The 21,007-nt window shown below is 37.0% G+C and overlaps 1 protein-coding gene across 6 annotated transcripts in view; it reads right to left on the reverse strand.

The window, feature by feature from the left end:
- Positions 1-21,007, reverse strand: part of LINGO2 (leucine rich repeat and Ig domain containing 2) — a 1,108,854-nt gene that overhangs the window by 477,575 nt on the left and 610,272 nt on the right. For all 6 annotated transcript variants that reach the window (XM_070590583.1, XM_070590581.1, XM_070590585.1 and 3 more), the window contains exon 4: positions 2,254-2,339. The gene's annotated coding sequence lies outside the window, so the exon portion shown is untranslated. The remainder of the gene's footprint in view (positions 1-2,253; positions 2,340-21,007) is intronic.

Below are 21,007 nucleotides of genomic sequence, written 5' to 3' on the forward strand. Positions count from 1 at the left end.
CAGTGATACTGTCTCTACTTCCATCATCGCCACACCTACAGTGCCTGTGGGTCTGTATCTCTCTCTCCTTGGATGAGATGCATTTCTCTAAGTCCTTCCTCCCTTTCTGCCCTTTCAGAGGGAGCAGGAGAGAGAATCCTCAAACTAATATAAACATAAAGGTATTGATTGAAGAGAGGTGCCCAGGTATGACTGCTTAACTTTCTGAGTCATACAAATCTTGGATCTCTGAGTCAGGGGGCAGAAAGTCAGTGAGGAGCACAGTGTCTCTCTCTATTATTTAAGGCCGTGGTTTTGCTCTACTTCAGACTGTGAATTTCAATTTAGCAATGCGGAGTCTTCCAAGAAGCTAATAATAGATTGGTTCAAAGTCTCAGTTTTGAATGTTGTAATAAATTTTCATCTTTCTCTATGCTCTTATAGCCATTTTAAGCTGCATCAAGTGCTGTTAAGCTGGTAGAACTTTAAATCAACAGCAACAACAAGAATTTCTGACATCTTAAACTGTGACAAAAAACCATTCCATCAGCATCATTTGGAGAAAAATTCAATCTTCCTCTAATATTTACTCACAACCACAAGTTATTCCTGAACATCTGTGCAATATTACTTTGACACAGATGACAAAATAGTTACTAATAAAATAGTATATGTAAATATTTGGATCCCTTTCAGTAGAACTGAGAATGCCACAAAGCCATCTTAAAAAGTCAATTTTGATGGCTGACTCAGCGTGCATTTTACTTTGCACCGAAAGTGTTGCAGTTTTCCATGGTAGTCTTCGAAATGAACAAGTAACATTTATTTTCAGGCGCTTTCAATACAGTGGGGAGATAAGTTCATTTTCATTTCGCAGCTGGCCAAGATCCACTTTTACGTCTTAGAATTATAAAAGGTCTATATATCACTTGGGAACTGACAAGGCCCAGCCTTCTAAATACAACATAACTTCTCTTTTTGAGGAATGTACAAAATGAAAATAAAAGAGAAAAAAAAAACATATCTTGAGAAATTCTGTCAACAATCTATCATATACATGAATAAACTTAAAAGAAATCATTCCTATAAACTTCCAACTGTTTTTTCACTCTTTCCATCAATTGTTTCATATCATTCTTTTAAGATGTTTTATCATTGTCAGTTTTCTTGTGCCTGTTTCATTTGAACAATTTGGAGTCTGATATTTTTGTCCCTAGACCATAAAGCAGGTTTCCTGCTGTATGTTGAGGCAGTATGGGGCAATATGAAAAGACCTGGGCTAGGAGACAGAAGGTCTAGGATCGAGTGTTAGATTTGCCTCATATTAGCTCTATTGGTGCTATATGGCTTACCGTCTGGTCTACAGGCTAGCGTCAGTCTGCAGATGCTAACTGGTCTGCACCATGTGGAGTACAGAAATTGAGAGAAAACATTAGGAACTTTTATAGCCATTTGGCAGAGTAACTCTGTATCTCTAGAATAATGACAAATAATAATTAAAATGTGGACTTGTGTATTTTGTGTTTTCCTTTTAGTCATTTCTTTTCTCTGACAATGATCTTTTAGTAATTCTACAAAAACATTCAGTCTGTAATGGATTAAAACAGTTTAAAAATAAACTGATCCTGGGCTGGTCCTGCGGCCTAATGGTTAAGTTCATCATGCTCTGCTTCGGCAGCCTGAGTTTGCAGGTTTGGATCCTGGGCATGGACTTATACCACTCATCAGCCATGCTGTGGTGGCAATCACGCATAAAATAGAGGAAGATCGGCACAGATGTAGCTCAGGGCCAATCTTTCTCAGCAAAAAATTAAATAAATAAACTGCTCCTTAACCACAGAGTCTGACAGACACTGAGCTATATGACATCCAGTGAGCCAGTTAACCACTCAGGACCTCAATTGCTCCATCTGTAAACATATAACTAATGATCCCTATCTTGTTTTCTATAGAGATTTTGTGAATACTAAACAAAATTACTTATTCATTTATTGTTTGTAAACTATAAGGCTTCGCATAAATATACAGTTTTTTATTCTAAGTAATAGCCATTTTGGAAATAGAATGATATCTCAGCTAAAAGAAGCCTGGCATTTATTAGATACCCAATAAATGTTTGTTGCTTTATGAAAAAATACCAGAATAGAAACTCTGGCATCAGACAGAGCTGCACTCTCATTTTTGTTTGTAAACTATGTTTTGGCATAAAAAACAATGTCAACAGATTTAATGACACATAGATAACATACCCATGAGTCACCTTTTTCCACTTACCGATTTGACTTTTTGGAGTCCTCATGCTGGTGGTGGTCACCGTCAGTGTTCTGCTCTGAGCCTCTTCTCAAAAGCCTATATCAAGGCTGCCAACAACAACAAAAGTATATTAAAAAATTATAGGAGGATTTTCATATATTAATGACCACACCAATAATAATTCAGATTTACTTAACATGTTCTGTAAAAGCATTTAAAGAAACACAATTGAGATTAACCCACTTCGTGTTTGGGTTTTTGCATCTTGAAATCAAGTATATTGTCATGTTTATCTAGGAGTTCTCAGAACATGACAAAGTATCTAAAACCCAGGCACTCATTAAATTAGTCTTTTTTATTAAATAGATGAATGAATGAAACATGTCTAAATACAATATATCTGAAGATTTTCAACCTTCAACTCCAAAAGGCAAAATGGTGTTTTGTTTGCAGAGAAGGAGAAAACAGACCTGAAGGAGAAAGTATTTTTGCTCTGTCAATAAACCTGCCATTTCAAAGGTTAAACATTTGACAATGTATCAACATGCAAGTCACAGATTATTCCTTGTGGTTTCAGTATTTAATAATTATTAGACAAATCTGAAAATCTATTATCGAAAATGATGATGATATACTTAGGCAGGAAAATTTAAATACAATCAATTAGAAGCTTGAATCTACTTTTGGAGTAATTGTAAGGTTGAAAAGGGGAAATGGAACGTTCTTTTAAAATTAGAATAAGACTTTTCCATTGTCCTGATGACTCTTCCTTCTTACCCTACTCCCAAATCCACCTTAACTCCCTTTCTCAATCCACTAAAAGAGGGAAGGATAAAGGAGAGAGAAAGAGAAGTTGACAAAAAACAGTAAAAGCTATTCTAGGATAGTTTTCATTAACTCAAAACAAGTGTAATGAGGTGAAATACTTTCTTAAAATAATTAGAACAGCAATCACTTGCCAGTAAACCTCACCCTTGTATACCAGAATTCCTGCTTGACACTGCTGCTTTTGTGACAAATAATCAGAGTGATAATTATTATTTTGCTGCTTACAATGTGTCAGGATCTGTTCTTATCATTTTATAGGAATTATCTAATTTCATATTTACAACCACCTTGTAAGGTTGGTATATGTATCTTTCCTATTTTTAAAGATGAGAAAACTGAAGCATCGTTTAAGTAAATTATTCAAGATCCACTGTAATCAATAGAATCAATGTGAAACTTCCCAGAGCCCATTCTCTTAATCTCCAAGATTTATACTATCTTTCAAACTTGATCCAAATTGGAACTCTTGATTTTCCCCACGTACCTACTTAGGTCTTCTCCTACTTCCTAGGAAATTGACACCTCCGCTTTGTATTCAAGCCAGAAATGGGGCAATCTTCCTTAATAACTTCCTTTTCTGTGATGATTAGGTACCCTAAATACAGCTTGAATCCATACAGCTCTCTCCTTTCACTAGGGGAAGCCTAGATTGTCTGTCACTTAGATACAGCAAAAGCCTTCTACTCACGGATCCCACTTGTGTCCCCTTCTACAGTCCATTGCTCACACTCTGGCAAGCATAAACTGTTTTTGCTATCTTTTTTTTTAAAGATTTTATTTTTCCTTTTCCTCCCAAAGCCCCCCAGTACATAATTGTGTATTTTCAGTTGTAGGTCCTTCCAGTTGTGGCATGTAGGATGCCACCCCAGAAGGGCTTGACGAGCAGTGCCACGTCTGTGCCCAGGATTTGAACCAGCGAAACCTGGGCTGTTGAAGCAGAGCCTGTGAACTTAACCACTTGGCCACGGGGCTGGGCCCTGGCAAGGGTAAACTTTTTAAAGAAGCGTAAATCTTCACTTTATCACCATGCTTAAAATTCTTCAATGGCTTTCTATTGCACTTGGAGTAAACTCTAGTCATCTTTTTGTGGCCTACAAGCTCTGACATGAACTGGCTACAGTCTACCTCTCAAATATTACCCTATACAGCACTCCCTCATTTTCATTGGGCTCCCACACATTCTTCTACTAATAAGCCATGATGTTCAGCATCTAAAGACTTTGCTTTTCAGGAAATCAAGCCTAGAATGCTCTGCAATTGGATCCTTTTCATGCCTCACGTCTCCATTCAAAAGTCACTTTCTCAAAGTTTTTTCCTTATACTCCAAAGCGTCCCACCTCTCATCCCAACCTATAATCATATTTTTAATTTACTGTTTAATTGTCTATTATCTCTCTTTCCAACTGGAATGTGCATGAATATTTGTGAATATGTATAGGCCAGGGTCAAATATTTAGAGACTTTTAAATCACTTGTCTCCTATCTACATATCTGATCAATAACAAGCCAAAAGGGAAACCAGTAACTATCAAACAGCACTAAAGTAAGCTTGCACAACAAGGTCCCAGCATTATTATTATAAGACATATACTTTGGTTTTATTCACACAAAACAATAACCTGCAAGATTCTATTAATTTAATTAGCAGCATTTTTTTCCCTAGATGAATCATTCTGCTACAATACCTGCAACCTCACTCAGCTTTGTTTCTGTATTTTGTGTGTGTGTGTATGTGTGTGTGTGTGGTTTGGTGTAAAACATTGTTTCTCAAGTTTAAAGTGTCTATGAGTTACCCGATATTTATACGCACATTAATCAAACAGGTTTTTGGTTCAACGAGTCTAGGGCAAGGCTCAAGAGTCTGTATTTCTGTATTTATCACAAGCTTAGGTTATGCTGATGGCACTGATCCATTGACTACACTTTGGGACAAGAATTCAGATGATAGGTAGCAGTTCCAGATGATTTCAAAATGGTACTTGAATAATTCATGCAGTGTGCATGTGTATGTTTTCCATTTGCAAAAATGTTACTATAACTGATGAAGTTGTTTTAAACTTACATTTTCCTATTTCAAAAAAGTGTCACCACTGTGAGATCAACAATACTAAACAAGCAGTTAGCAAATCTTACATACTTCTGCTCTTATTTACTTTGTACTCTGATTCAATAATTCTGAATAAAGATTTTCCTCACTTTGAAAAACGTGTGTATCTTGATGTCACCTAGTGCAGGCTCCCTTGAATTTAATAATACATAACAAAACACAGGAAATATTGGCTTTTTGTCACTGGTTAATAAGATTTTGGGAACTTTTGCTTTCTTCTGCACTTTTTTATATATTTCCAGTATCTTTTACCCTAAAAATTTTAGCTACCATTTATTGTCTTACAATACACCATGCTAAGTATGCATGCTTGTATAATTTCATATACATATATACGTGATATTATTTCATTTAATTCATAAATTTATAAAATTCATGTTAATAATAATTGTTCTAATTTTTAGGTACTTACTAATGGCCAGGTGCTGTATTAATGTTTTGCATGTATTAATTCCTTTAATTCTCATTTAAAAAAATAAGCTATTAACATGCTGAGTTTTTAGGTGAAGAAATTAGTTCAAGATTACATAGTATAGGGGCTGGCCCAGTGGTGCAGTGGTTAAGTTCACATGGTCTGCTGCCGTGGCCTGGGATTCGCTGGTTCAGGTCCTGGGTGTTGACATATGCACTGCTTATCAAGCTACGCTGTGGCAGGCATCCTATATATAAAGTAGAGGAAGATGGGCATGGATGTTAGCTCAGGGCCAGTCTTCCTCAGCAAAAAAGAGGAGGATTGGTGCAGATGTTAGCTCAGGGCTAATCTTTCTCAAAAAAAAAAAAAAAAGCTCATATGCTTTAAAAGTGGCAAAACTGAGATTCAAATTCAGGTAGTCTAGACTTTATTTTTCTAATCAAGGGAAAATTAATATTTTTGAAGAATCAAGTCAATATCTTCCTTAACGGAAGATATTTTAGGCAGCCAGTAGTATTACAAGAAAAACAGAACACTCAGCCTCTATATGATGTAGTTTATTAAAAAATATATATTTATGTCACAATAAGAATTATTTGCAAAAGCGCAGGAAAAATCTTTACAAATTCTACAGAATACTGATTCTAGCCCTTGTTTCCAAAATTTAACAAAGATCATTTCATTGCTAAATGTTACTTGGAATTATTATTGATGAAGATCTTTCTGAAGGCACAGGTTTTATCACTGTTGAAAGGGCAGAAGGGAAATAAATAGATCTTGAAAGAAATAAGTTTTCAAGAAAGGTGGACCCGTGTAACAAGAATATTCTTATTTCTGATATTTGCAGCCAAATTTCCAAATAGCAAAACACTCCATATGCATTTCTCCAAATTCCAGTAAAGAAATAGTCACCGTTGGTCATACCTACAATCACCATTTCTCCCGTTATGAGTACCGTTACTGAAGCATGTCTTAACTATCGGAACCATGTATACACACACACACACACACACACACACACACACACAAACATATCCATATAAGGGAACTTTTTGGAATCATGACTGCATTACATTTGGGGAAAAACTTAATAGGGGCACTTATGAAACAAAATTTCAACCTCCATAATACATTACTCTTATCTAGTTTGATAGATTATGCATTGTCATCATTTCACATGAAGTTCACTTAAATTTCCAGAGTTGATATTATAATTATTGTAATTTAATAATGGTTTCACTTAGATTCAATACCAAATCAAGAACTTTTAACAACACAGGAAAAGTATAGTCTCTGCCCAATAGGTTAATATGGCTCCTTTCTAAAAGAAGTTTAACCAGAATGGACCGGTTTTCATTTGCTTCATTACTTCTGAGAGCTAACCTATCATTTTCATTTCCTGCATCTTCAAATACTCTCTTCAAGCACTTCTTTAAAAAAGAAACACTTAAATGGCTCTACAATATAAGCGACTTAATTATGATTATGTTTCCAAATCACTTATTCAGAAACATTTATTCGTTTCAAAAGCAGATGGGAAAAGGTTTGGGAAATTCCTGGTGCAAGAACCAAGTATGGGGGTAAAAATGACAATAGTTTAAGATAAATATCAGATAGAAGCAAAGAGACAAATAAATTGTGTGTAGAAGTGTGTGTGTGTGGGGGGGGGGGGGTGAAGATGGTTCAGTGTTGAGAGGGAAAGCATTGCCAGGAGGAAGAATTCAAGAATTTAATTCTCCTGGATCCTTCCTTTCTGGAATGTCTGACCACCTCCCGCCTGGTTTCTTAGATTTCAGTCTCTCTCCAATTCAATCTACTCCAAAAATGCCTCCATGCTTTCTAATCAATTTTCTGACTTTATTTTAACTCTTTAGGATCCAAACTCTTATTTCAGGCCTTGATGTTCTTTTAGAATCTACGATTTGAAAGAAGGTAGAAGGACTTTCCTGAGGAAACGCTGCTACCTCTCGATAGCTGTGATTCGAACCTCCTCTTGTCTCTGTTACTGCAACCAATTCTTAACTGAGTCATCTGCCTCAACAACAGTCTTGCTTCCTCTTCCTACACCAAGTCCAACACCAATTTCACCAGAGCAAATGCTCTAAGTCAAAGCTGGAATGCTGTCAATCCTCTTTCAAAACATTTCAAAGCCTCCCCATTCCTCATAGACTATGGGAGGAGAATGGAGTCTTATTTCTAACTCCTTAGCTTGGGCTCAAAGACTTCAACTGTCTTTAATCTACCTTTTCAAACTCACTTCCCTATGGGCAAATGCAGGAGCGCATTGAAAACTGTAAAGATCCTCACAGCTGTGAGAAATTTCATTCTTAGAATCAATCTGTGCAATAATTATTAGTAGCAGTCATATTTTGAGTTAAGACTATTGAAACCCAGACATGTTGTAACTACCCTAAGCCTTTAGTTAAGCCGATAAATAATAGAGAGTAGATTTGAATCTTTCTACCTCCAGAGCCCATACCCCCCAAAAAACTTATTTGTCGTCCAAATTGCAAGATTAGCCACTTTTTGAATATTTTATTTTTCCTTATCTGAACACAGACTTCTGTCTTGATTTCTGTTCAGAAGAGTATTCTTAGTCTCTTTATTTCCATATATTTATCATCTTTCAAGGCCCACATCAAATGCTAAATCCCTCTGTTAACTTCAATTGGAAATGCCTTCTCCCTGCTCTGTATAAGTTATTGTTATACTTTTCTTACAGCATTATCTATTTACTGCCATTTTTTAAGTCATTCGTGTTCCACTATTTCTCCTGTTTGTTTATAAGCTCTTTCTGGGCCAGGGCCATATTTTGGTTTATCTTCACAGTCACTTTATCTGGCTCAACACTTTGTGTAGGGTAGGTGTGAAATAAAGAAGGAAAAGGAAGGTTTAGGAAGATTTCCTACCTAGCCCATGCTACTTTGTTCCAAAATAAGTCCATCATCTGGTGGTAGCCACCTACATTCCTGATATGCTACGTAAGAAGAATTAGCCAGCTTCAAATACTGGCTTTACATTTCAAAACTTAAAAGCTGCAAAGCGTCCAAATCTCATTTTAGCTATACAAGTTTAGGACAGGTATATTCATTTAATATAAAACGAGTTTTCTTAGAATTAAGATTGTGTCTCCTTAAACATCGTATCATCATTTGTCCAGATCTCCACCACCAGAGAGAAACTTGGTGATACTCCTATCTCCAAAGCAATGGACTGTTGATAAAGTGCTTTTTTGTGTACTGCAGGCATTTTGGAAATAGCTCTCAGATCAAACTAAATGAGTTCCAAGATAAATAAAGAACCTGAGACATTGCAGATGGCACTCAGCAAGATATTGGTGTGACAGCTAGAAAGATGCAGCGTGACCCTCTGCAATTGATGTTTTGTATTGAGTGTAGGGTCTAATAAAATGAGTTCCATCACTGCAACTTGTGTGCTCAATGAAATCTGTATTAAACCTAAATTTGAGCTTTGACTGCTGCTTTAGGGAAATAAGAAAAAAGATAAAAGACAAACTATAACTGAAATGGTAGTTTGAGTCACATTCAGGCCTCAAAATAACTGTTAAATATGTACTTTCTATTCTAATCAAGTTGAAAAGTGAAAGAATATTCATATTATATAAGTTGCCTTGCTGTGAACATTATTTCAAGTACACTGAAACATGACTGACTTTATTTATTTTAAAACCTCTGGTATATTTTACAGTTTGATTCATTTTCTGACACTTTCAAAGCTGTATTTCATTAAATTGCACTTGTTTCATGTAAGCCACCCTGAATATCCACTGTTAACCTAAAAAGATGAGGGGGGCAAGGATTTATTTTAAATACATTCTATTTCCCTCATGTAGATTAATGCAGACAGACTTCTAAAGAACTGTATTGTTCCATTGCTATAGGAAAAGCTTTGGACTTTGCTAGGTTAGGGAAGAAGAAAGAATCATCTCTAGATAACAGGCTACATTCTATCTACAGCCTGGGCAATTAATCAGGGGTTCCAGTGGCAGCAGTGGCTTCTAGCATGATCTTTCCTAAAATGCTCTTCATTTACCGGAGTGAGGTGAGTGGGAATTACTGAGTAAGGTTTGGTTGTCCTCCATTTGGGTTTAGCTTAGTGACAAATAATCACACAATCTTCAGGTCATAAGTGATTCAAGTCATCCAGGCTCTCTCCCACTTAATATGAGGATACTGGCTTTTGTTGACAAGGGGCCCACAGTGCAGCTCCCTTGGTGTCAAGGAAGCTGAACTGTTGGACAATTATTGGGTTATTGGATAAGTCTGTTTATATACAATGGAAGCTGGCCTTCTTGTACCTGTCACATATTGGTCCAAATTTTGCCCTCTAGAACTAAGAAAATACGGAATCCTAGTTTCACATGGCAGCTCTTCAAATAATGGAAGGAAGTTATCATTGCCCTGCAGGAAGATGGAGCATCTTTCAGATTCAACATCACCACTTTCTTGAACGCAAAATGACAGATACATTCCTCAGACGACATGTTTCCAGACATTTCACTATTCTGGTCACCTTCTTTTGGATGTTCTTCAATTTGTCAGTGTCTCCTTTTAAACTATATTGAACATCCTATGACATTTCTGAAGCTTCTAGCAGAAATAGAACACCCTGAGAATAACAGTAAATTTTTCCTTTTTGTGAAGAGTGATGAGGCCAAAACTTAAATAAAATTTTCACTTTGCAAAAGTGGACAGAGAAAGAACTAACCATTAGAATATTAATGGACCAAAAAATTTAACTTTAAGCCTAGTGGTGTTATAGGGTAGTATATGAGAGACAGCGCTGCCTATAGCATGTTGTCTGTAACCCACAGGCAACACTACAATCAGTTGTCTGCACTGTCTGCTAAATATCCAAAATACTGGACTCTCTGTAAGAGATGGAAAAAACATCTGTCAGAGATAGGACCTGGGAAAGTCATGATTCTCCTCTCAACCAGCTGAGCAACCGTGGACAAGTCACTACACGTGTGGTCTTTCAGTTTCTTCATTATTGCGATGGTTGAGTTTATGTGTCAACTTGACTAGATCACAGGATGCCTGGATATTTGGCTAAACATTATTTCTAGGTATGTCTGCGAGGGTGCTGCTGATGAAATTAGCATTTGAGTCAGCAGACTCAGTAAAGTGGTTTGCCCTCCCCAATGCGAGTGGACATCATCCAATCCCTTAAGGGCCTGAATAGAACAAAAATGTGGAGGAAGAAAGAATTCAGCCATTCCTGTCTAATTGCTTGAGATGGGACATAGATCTTTTCCTAACCTTGGCCCTCCTTGTTCTTAGCCCTTCAGATCCAGACCAAATTATACCACTGGGTTTCCTTGGTCTCCAGCTTGCACACAGTAAATCTTGGCACTTCTAGCTTCTGTAATTGTGTGAGCTGATTCCTTATAATAAATCTCTTCCTACACACACACACACACATATATACATATACACACACATACATATATATATATATATATATATATCCTATTGGTGCTTTTTCTCTAGAGAACCTTGACTAATACAATCATCAAATGAGAGTTTTCACTAGATGACCTCTCAGATCCCACGTAAACTATAATTTGCCCTGGGAAGTGATTTTAATGTTCCAGACTTCTTGTTTGTCAGGCGTCCTGTCTTTGATTATAATGTAGCCCATATTCAAATAGTTTTATCTTCAATAAATCTGAGAAAAGTGTTTCTCCAGTTCCCAGAGTCTTCCTATTTACTTGCTCATAGTATGTTATGCATACTATGAACATAGCACAGTGCTCGGCAATATGGATGACGCAAAGGAATATAATTCAGCTCTTCCTCTTGAATAACTTACAGTCTAGTTAGGCAGACAAGATAGTACATTTCAAAGCAGTATAAATATGTGTCAAATGTTGATGACAATAAATGATAATGGAATTCAAAGGAGAGGAAGATCACCATGGCCTAATAAGATGGAAAACACTTCATGAAGGAGATGGAAGGAGACAGGGAAGTTGATGAGATAGGATTTTGACAGCTGGAAGAAGGGAGTATTTATATGCTTGTCAGAGTTATCAACATTTTAGATAAAGAGCCCTCTATTGCTCTAGAAACTATGTAGCAACTTCATGCCACAACCCTGAACACGTAATCACTGGATAAGGATCCACATTTAAACACAAGATTTCATCATCCCCTTGTACACACAACTCCCACATGCTTAGTTAACACGATACAATAATCAGCCACAAGGTTTTACAACTGCTATGGGGCCTGTGCAGCACTGTAAGTATAAATATTGGGAGACTTGAGAACAGAAGGGAGCCTGACATCTACTTTTGGAGTCTGAAAAACATATTCAGAAGATATATATGAAAAAGTAAATAAATAAACTTGTCAACTAACTTTGGAGGGGATGATTCTAAAAATTTCTGCTACTGTCAAATCATTTTTCTTCAGCAACCCCATCAACTAGTATAGCAGAGGTCTCATGAATTTAATTATGGGGCCAGGTGACACAGCTCTTAATGACTAACTTTTGTGGTAGGAGCAAGGCACGAGCCTTCAGGATCAATTCCAGTTTGTCTGAAAAGACATCAGTTTAATATGGATGAGGAGAGCAGAGGATATCCTTCTCACGCCTGATAGGAATCCAGCAGAATTGAACTGTTGAGTCTTGCTGCTGACAATCTGCTTGAGGGTAGCACTAGTTACTGTTCAGCCCAATCATTTCCTTGAAGGAAACAAGCACAGCAGTGACAAGTGGAAGATTCTGTGCACTGGTTTCTTACACTCAAGCGAAGTAAATGCAGACCCATTATCAGCCTGAGAGTGTCTGGCAACTAATTTATGTGTCACAAAAGGCTGGTGCAAAGCAATAGGTGCTCAGTAAATATTTACTGAGTAATTGAGTTTGATAAAAACTAAAATTGTTTTCTGTCATTTAGAGAAAAGATACATTTATTACAATTAAGAAATTATCCCTGGACATTTCCTCCAACCTCTTCTTTCCCCCAACCTCTTCTTTCCCCAAAAGAAAATGCATATACATACATAGGTATGTATGTACCTGTGCATGTGTGTGTATGTGTGTGTGTTGTTTCCTGTTACTTAGATTTCCTTTCTTCAAAGGGTGTTCCCTCATGTACAGGAAAGATTTCCTCCTTTTATATTGAACAGCGCACTGGCAGTATTAGGCATCCAGCCAAATACTTCTTTAATGCCACAAAAATATCTTGGGCTGACTCTCTTTTTGCTCATGAAACACAACCCCAACCTCCAAGGCAAAAAAACACTAAGGGCAATTTTTAAAAGAATAAAAATAATATAAAATCATAATCTATGGGAAGGAGATAGAGTTTATAGTCATTCCCTGAAGAGTTAAAACATAGAAGCAGATTCTCTTTTGTAGGGTGCTGGTATTCTCTGTTTTAATGGCACTGAGTTAGCTGAGACAAAGAGAGAAACATTTAGCATACTCAGAGCCAAGCAGAGAGGGCAGGAGCAGTTCTAGAAGAAGGTAGCTTCAAGTCAGTGTACTAGAAAGGAATAGGGTCAGAAATGTCAACAGTACATACAGTAAACTAAGAAAGAAAAAGTGAGTTTCTGCTTTGGATGGAAGAATACTCAAACAAAGTGAAAGTCGCTTGCCAATTCAACAGGCAATGTTGTGGAGACAGACACTGGTCCCTTTGGCGCAGGACATTAGCTTGGTTTCATCTTCTGTGTCTGTCCAATAGCAGGCTGTCTTCTAAGAGTCCATGGAACATTAGAATCTTTTGATAAGTATGCTTTTGGTATGCTTCTCCCATCATTGCAATTCAGGGAGTGCATTCAAGAGCAAAGTGATATTGCCAATTTCTACCCATCAGGTATGACTGATCTGGAATGTAGGTAAGGTGGTTTAGGATAAGTCAATTCTATTTCAATGAGCCTGACATTATTATTTTAGAAATCACTAAATAGAGTTTGAGTTATATGCATTTGTAATTCTTATACTGAAAATTTTAAGGAAATTTGTCTAAAAATATTTGAAAGCCAAATTTATGAGAGCTAATTCAATATAATCAATCCTCCCATGAAACACCCTCCGCTCCTTCTCAACACACATAAAATGCGTGGGAAATATCAAATTGCCCAGTGGAAGATTGAGTAAAGTGTATACAAATATCCAAAATATACCCACAAGAAAGACTAATATAAGCAGCAGGATAAATCTTAATCTTTTCTGTACTATGACAACTCAGGTCTGGGAATGCTGTTAGCTGCATTCAGGCTTGATCCTAATTTATCGTTGATGTGGCATAAATGTTAAATACGGCTACTGCAGAGATTAACCCAAACTCATTAACTAGGGAGGGGAATTATGAAATATTTTTTCAGCTTAACTTCCTAAAATGTTCTCAGTCAATACAAGTTTGTGATTTGATGAAGTTTCTCAGCTGTTAATATGACCCACAGTGTATAGATTAAAAAACAAAACAAAACAGAAAGAATAAATTATTACGCCTTCTTAAAAGGCATGCTCGGAAATTTGTGCTCTCAAGTATGGCTCTGCAGACATCTATTTTGCATTTGTACATATTTTTTCTTACCAAGCCAAATGATAATCATTTCACTAGGATAAAGCTGTCTTCTACCTTTCCCAAGGGAATAATTTTGAGTAGTGAAAAGCTGCATGAGACATGAGGATGAGAATTACAGATGCTGAAATATCAGTACGGATTCTTAAGGTTTTTATGCTTTTTAAAATTTGACAAATATTTTGGAGAGTCTCTAGAACCCTGAAAAGACATCAAGAAGAGAGTTTAAAGATATGTAATGATATCCAAGATTTCTGGGGAAGGGCTTTGGTAAAACAACTCTCCCTCTTTAAGCCTCGGTGATCAAGCTCAATGTGAAGACAGGGAACACCTGAGTTAAATTTGCTTTAACTGTAACTGCAGGCCCTCCAGGTCCCATTCAACTGACCACATCTTATCAACAGAGTAATTAGGAAATTGTTTTTTCAGAAAATTTGTAAAGTCACGTAGCCAGAGCATGCACAGAAGAAGAAACCTTGACCGGAAATGACCAGGGAACCAAAGATTCTCCTCCCCATGGAACCAAAGGACCAGCACTTGACCAGAACTTAGAAGTTAGACTTTTATCAGAAGCGAGGGATGCCTCATTCGGGAAGCTCAGGTGTTAAAATTCCTTCCCCACCTTACCATAAAAGTTTTAGAACCTCATCATAAATGTTTAGAACCTTAACATAAATGCTTGAAGCCCACCAATCAAAGCCCGTCTCACCAGCATTTCCATGTGCCAGTCTGTTCTCCCTAACCTCTTAAATTTGACCCCAAAGGCTGAATTGGGGAGACAGATCTGAGGGAACACGCCCCCTGTCTCTCTGCAGATTGATCTTGCAGAATAAAAGTGATTTCTCTCCCAAAAGCTGATGCCAGAATTAACTGGCTTGTTTTCGTGCATCAGGGAGGAGAATCTCAATTTTGTGCAGTAACATAACTGTCACCGAACCAAAGTGGGTTCCCTCCTGGCAAGTTTAATCAGACTCTACACCAGAAGTAGTTGTCTCACAAAGTAAAGTATATTTGTGGCAAATAGGAGACCATGAGGAATCATTTCCAGAGTCATGGCTCCCCAAACAAAGGAAAGCAGGGCCATTTATTTCAGATGGGGAATGAATATTCAAAATGGAGAGGTGGGTATTCGCTTGCACAGGCTCAGATGGAAAACATGCTTCCACACACACTGCAGATTACAGTAAAATGGCCTAAGCTCCTCCTGGAGAGATGTTAGCAGTAAAAATAAGGCAAAGGTCATAGGCATAGCTCTCTGGTGAGGCTTGATCTGGTTCAGGGTGATTGTTGACAACATCTCCTTAACATAACAAAAGGAAAAAAAAAACAATTTGGAAAAACAGTTAAAATATCCAAACCCACACTTGAGTTCCTCAGGGTAACTAGTTGGTGACATAACAACCCATTTTCATGGACTAAAAGTATAAATAAACTGAAGGATATTTGAGAATCTTAGTTTAAGGAATGGATTACTAACAAATTAGGGCTATTTTGTGCTACATATTTTATGTCTCATTCTGTCTTAAGTCACCCTTTGATGGCACTCCTTGAAAAGAATATTGAAGTAGGTGGGCAGAGTGACCCATGGTGGCATCTCCTGTTTCTTTATGTTCCTAACCGCACTATTTGCTTTCCAAGATGGGCAAATGGGCAAACTTACTAAATACTCTGGGAGACACTTCCTTGAGGAATTAAAATTGATTGCTCACTAATTAAATCATATTGTAAACAGGTTCAACTCTTAGCAGGATCATCTAAAGTGATATATCCTAAGATAGTTACGGCAGCACAATACAGTTTAGTGGTTAAAACACCAGCTCCAGGGTGAATCCTTGAGTTAGGATCTTAGCACCACCATTAATTGGTTAGATATTGAGCAAGTTGTTTGGCTTATCTAAGCCAACATTTCCTTACTTGCAAAATAAGAAAAAAAGAGTATCTACACCATATAGTTGTGAGAATCAAATGAGGTGTTACCTAGGAATTAGTTACAAAATGTTTTAAAATAAATTATTTTGTTTTTGAAGGGGAGCAAAATATGTCACCCCAAAATATGCCTCTTTGGCATATTAATTATTTTAGGGAGACAGAAGACACAGGGGAAGCTCTGAAAACACGAAGTTACCCTTTGTCAAAGACATTTACAATGATTAGGGAAATCTCCATTTGTAGGGGTATCTCCCTCTCTTTACAGGGAAGAGGAGGATGACAAAATCTCTAGAAACTCTTATCAATGGAAAAGGCATCCACTGAAATCTGCATAACAACCTTACCCTTGTTTACTGTGCTTTGCCTGATAACCTCCCATAACTGCCTCCCCACCCCAAACATCTTTTGTCTTTAGCCAGAGATGATATTTAAGGTGATGGCTTGGGCCATTTGAAGAGTACTCAGTTTTCCTGGGTCTCTCTCATGTATACACATTATGAAACTTTTGTTTGTTTTTCTTCTGTTAATCTGTCTTTCACTACAGGGGGCTCTCAGCCGAGAACATAGAAAGGTAAAGAGAAAATTATTTTTCATCCTCTACATTTGTATTTGTTTAGCCAATGCTTATTGAGACTTAGGCTTCAAGGAAGTTGGGAATGCAAAGATGAAGAAAGAATCACCTCCTCCTCAAAAGAGCTTGTATTCTAACAATGTGTATAAGGTAAAGAAGAGGAATTCCTCACCTTGTTTCTTCACTTTCCACCACCAATGGGAGCCAGTTTCTAGGATACTGATTGGGCAATATTTATAAATGACTGCAACCATCATGCTTTAAGATGTCATTCTTGTGGAAGATGGTGGTAGCTTTCTTCTATAACTCCTTCATCTTTTTTTTTTTTAACATTTTGGTTATGTTGGTGATGGGCCTACTTTTTGAAGATATTCCTGAATTTTGTACTCTTATGTCTTCTTGTGTTGTGCTATGAAAGTCTTTTAAATGCATTAGTTGGCTGATGAGGCTGAGGTTTAGGGAGGTTAGGAAAAGTGTATAGGTGTGGTTTATTTAAGAAAGAAAGCTTAGTATTCCAATAAGCAGATCAATCTTTATAGAAATGGATTCAGTTCTTTCCCTAATGGTTGAGAAATGAATATGCATTTCAATAAATAAAAATCAGCAGCAAATAAAGACAATTTGCATTTCCATAGTTTTCCAAAGCATTCAACCTAGTTTTAATAATCAGAGTGTTTTTATTTCCCCATACACATTTCATTAATTTATAGAAAGTTTAAGTAAATTATGTAATATCAGTATTAAGGACAGCTGACATCTAAAAGTTTTTGAACAAACATGATGGACTCTTGGTGGGAGCAGAAAAGCCTGTGTGTCTTGGAGAGTGACTTCCAGCTGAGAATTCTATGTGCCCTGGGCATCAGTAAGTGTGTTATATGTAGGAAATGAATAACTTGACCATTCTGGTGAGTATGTTAGAGGGTTATCAGGTCATCTTGTGTCTGGACTGAAAATTGACAATAAAGTGAAATATACTTTTTTATTTAACATTGCCCTTTGTATGTTCAGCTCCCTTAAGAATCCTAAGGAGAAAAAGGGTAATTAGCCCCCTGTATTTAATCATTTCTAGATTGATCAAATCTTCCCACACCCCTAATATCCACAAATAAGGTAAGATAATGAATGAAAATAAATCAATGAGCAAGAAAGTACTGAATTCAGTGTTGGCATCAAAGTAATCACCAAAGTTCCATGTTGGTACACGGGTGTATGGGATGTACTGCCTTCAAATCCCATCCCAGCAAGATGGTTAAAGATTCCACATGCAGAGCAGACCCAAGAGAATAAGGACCACTCAGTTCCCATTATAACCTAAGAGGAAAGCAAGCTAATATTGCAGGAATTTAAGAAAACAACAGTCAGACTTAGAAATATTGAGTAGGTGGCTCCCAAGTGCAGTCCATAGGCTGCTTTTTACCTGCTGTATAAGAATCAGTTCAAGTGCTTGTTAAAAAGCAAATTTTCCAGTCTCCACTCCAAGAAATTCTGATTAAGTAAAGGTGAGTGAACTAGGAGTGTGCATTTTAAAAGCTCCCCAGGTAAATCTGATAGGAAGGTATATTTGTGAGCAACTGGGATCAGCAATTTGCCCAGAGTCATACACCCAGTGAGCGAGAATGCCAGAACTGGAAGCCACTTTTCCCACTGCTCCTTCCACCAAAACAGATTGCCTACAGGTAACCTGGAATTAATTAATTCTATTTACTTGTAAGACAACAGAAACAAGGAAATACTCTTAGACTAAGTGAAGAACCGAAATTTATGGCCAATGTAAAATCTGTATCTTAAAGATCAACACCTTGATGCTGTTGGCAAGAGTGGGAAGAAATGGCATTCTCCCACAATCCTGGGGTTATATAAATTAGTTCAATCTTTCTGAAGGATAATTTTTCAGGATCTACTGAAGCTACTAGGTTATTGCTCATAACCTATAATCTAATAATTCTACTTTAAGAAAATCTTTCTATAGATTTGCCTCTCATGTATATTCAAAGATGTATGTAAAAAAAAGTTTATTGTGAAAGTTTTTGTAACTGCAAAAATCTAAGAAAATCAAACAAATCAATCTAAAGTAAACAGAACACAATGCACACAGTATGATTTATTTGTTTATGATATGGATATGGTTATATGTGCATAGAAAATTCCTTGAAGAATACACGAGAAATTTTTAACAGTGGTTAATTTGGGGGGAGTAAGATGGGGTATTGAGGTGTGTATCAGTTTCCTGTTGCCAGTGCAGTAAATTACCACAGACTTGGTGGCTTGAAACAACACAAATTTATTCTCTATAGTTCTGGAGGTAAGAAGTCTGAAATTAGTCTTCGAGAGCTAAAATTAAGGTGAAGGCAAAGCTGGTTCCACCTGGAGGCTTCAGGGGAGAATCCATTCCTTTTCTCCTCAAGCTTCTAGAGGCTGCTGGCATTCTTTGGCTTGCAGCCACACAACTTCAATCTCTGCTTCCATGGTCACATTGTCTTCTCATCTGTCTGATCTTCCTCTATTCCTCTTTGTCATTACATTGGGCCCACCCCATCACAGAATCCTTGACTTGTCACAGCTACAAAGTCTCTTTTACCAAATAAGGTAACATTTACAGGTTCTGGTGAGTTGGAGATGAGCATTTGGGGGTGTCAATATTCTGTCTACCACAGGATGGGACTAAGTGTACTTTTTATTATGTACTTTTTAAAATTATTTGACTTATTTATTTTTATCATGTTTATGCATTAACTTTAAAATCAAATCGAGGCTAGTCAAACATTGAAAATCATATAGAAAACTGTGCCATTCTTAGACAACATTGATATATCTAAACCAGTTAGAGGAACAATAATTTGTTTTTTTAAGTATGATTTATTGATATTCTTCTATGTTCCAAGGGGGATTTAGGAAGTATATAAAACAGGCTCCTGTATAAAATAAATAAAATAAAAATCTGAAGAAAGGTTAGAACTACAATAACAAAAGAAAGAGAATACTGCCCTATTATGAGTTAAAATGACTTGTTTTGATTAGGCATAAATCGTGGCTTTGGGATTCCTGACAGCTGAAGCAAAAAGAGAAACTGGAGGAAAAAGTGACATTATGTTTATTGGTGGCAAATGAGCAAATATATCAATCACCAGAAGACAATTTTTCTAGTACTAAGCCTCTGGGAAGTTTCTCATGTGCATCCACGGTATAGGGGGCACTCAGTGTTGTTGCAAATGGTATCTTCAAAAATAATTTTGCATCAGATTTCAAAATTTCAATTTCAGCTGTCTCTGCTATGACCCTGTGGAAACAGACTTGGACAGGAATTTTCTACAGAGTTGAATGTATCCTGCATGTGCCAGTGAGAATAAGTGAGATGGGGGAACAACGTCTGATCAATCTGTCTGAACTATCCAGCTCCCAGTTTTTAGTGTCTTAGGGGGAAAACTTACTATGCCAAACAAAGTATTAACAACAACATACAGCATTAACTCATACGCTGAGAACTTGAAAGCTTTGTGCTAGCCTGGAGCACATTTTTAGAAGGAATCCAAAATTACTGCAAAGGAGGGATGTAATATAAAGGCCGTCACAGTTGTAATGAAGGATATGCTATTGGCAATCTGGAGCCGCATAACGTAGCTTCAGGTTACAATAAAACACCATATAGTCCTGTCAAGTCTAATTTTGTTGTTTTCTTTAAAAGTAGAGCTTTAAAAATCATTTTGGGTCTCTTCCAAAGTTCTTCTAATTCCTGAAATACTGACAGCTGTTAATTAGCCCCTCCATTGGAGAAGCTGCACAGAATGGTTTCAGCTAAAGAGACCCCTAATCATCAATTGTCTCTGAATTCTTACCAGCACCTAGAGGGACTGTGAAACATTGCTACACACAGAATGCTTGGAAAGGTCCTCCCCGTCCTGGAGAGAAGGAGAAAATAAAGGCTAAACTGCAAAGGACTCCTAAAAGAAACAAGTGGTGAACTACCTCAACATTGAGTAATTATCCTAAAAATAATTGTAGCTTGTTTGATTTAATAAATTTACATAAGTATTAACCCATTGTATTGGCCTAGCTACAAATAATAGAAAACAGAAACAACTCTACCAGAGAGGAGCTTATTTCTCTCAAATTCCTGAGCCGACTGAGATGCTCAAAGACGTATGCCGTTACGGACACAAGAATCCCCTATCCACCCAATCCATAGTCTTTACCTTGTGGTCTTTGTTCTATTATATTTCCAGGCAATGATTTGTATTTCCAGACAGCCAGAAAGGGAATTATCAAAGGGAGAAGGGCAAAGCGCTTCTATTTATGAGGCTTTGCCTTTTTATTCTTGAAGAGAATCCCTTTGTTAGTATTTCTACTTACATTTCTTTCACCAGAATG

Source organism: Equus przewalskii, chromosome 22 (assembly GCF_037783145.1).
Source record: "Equus przewalskii isolate Varuska chromosome 22, EquPr2, whole genome shotgun sequence".
Taxonomy (NCBI): domain Eukaryota; kingdom Metazoa; phylum Chordata; class Mammalia; order Perissodactyla; family Equidae; genus Equus; species Equus przewalskii.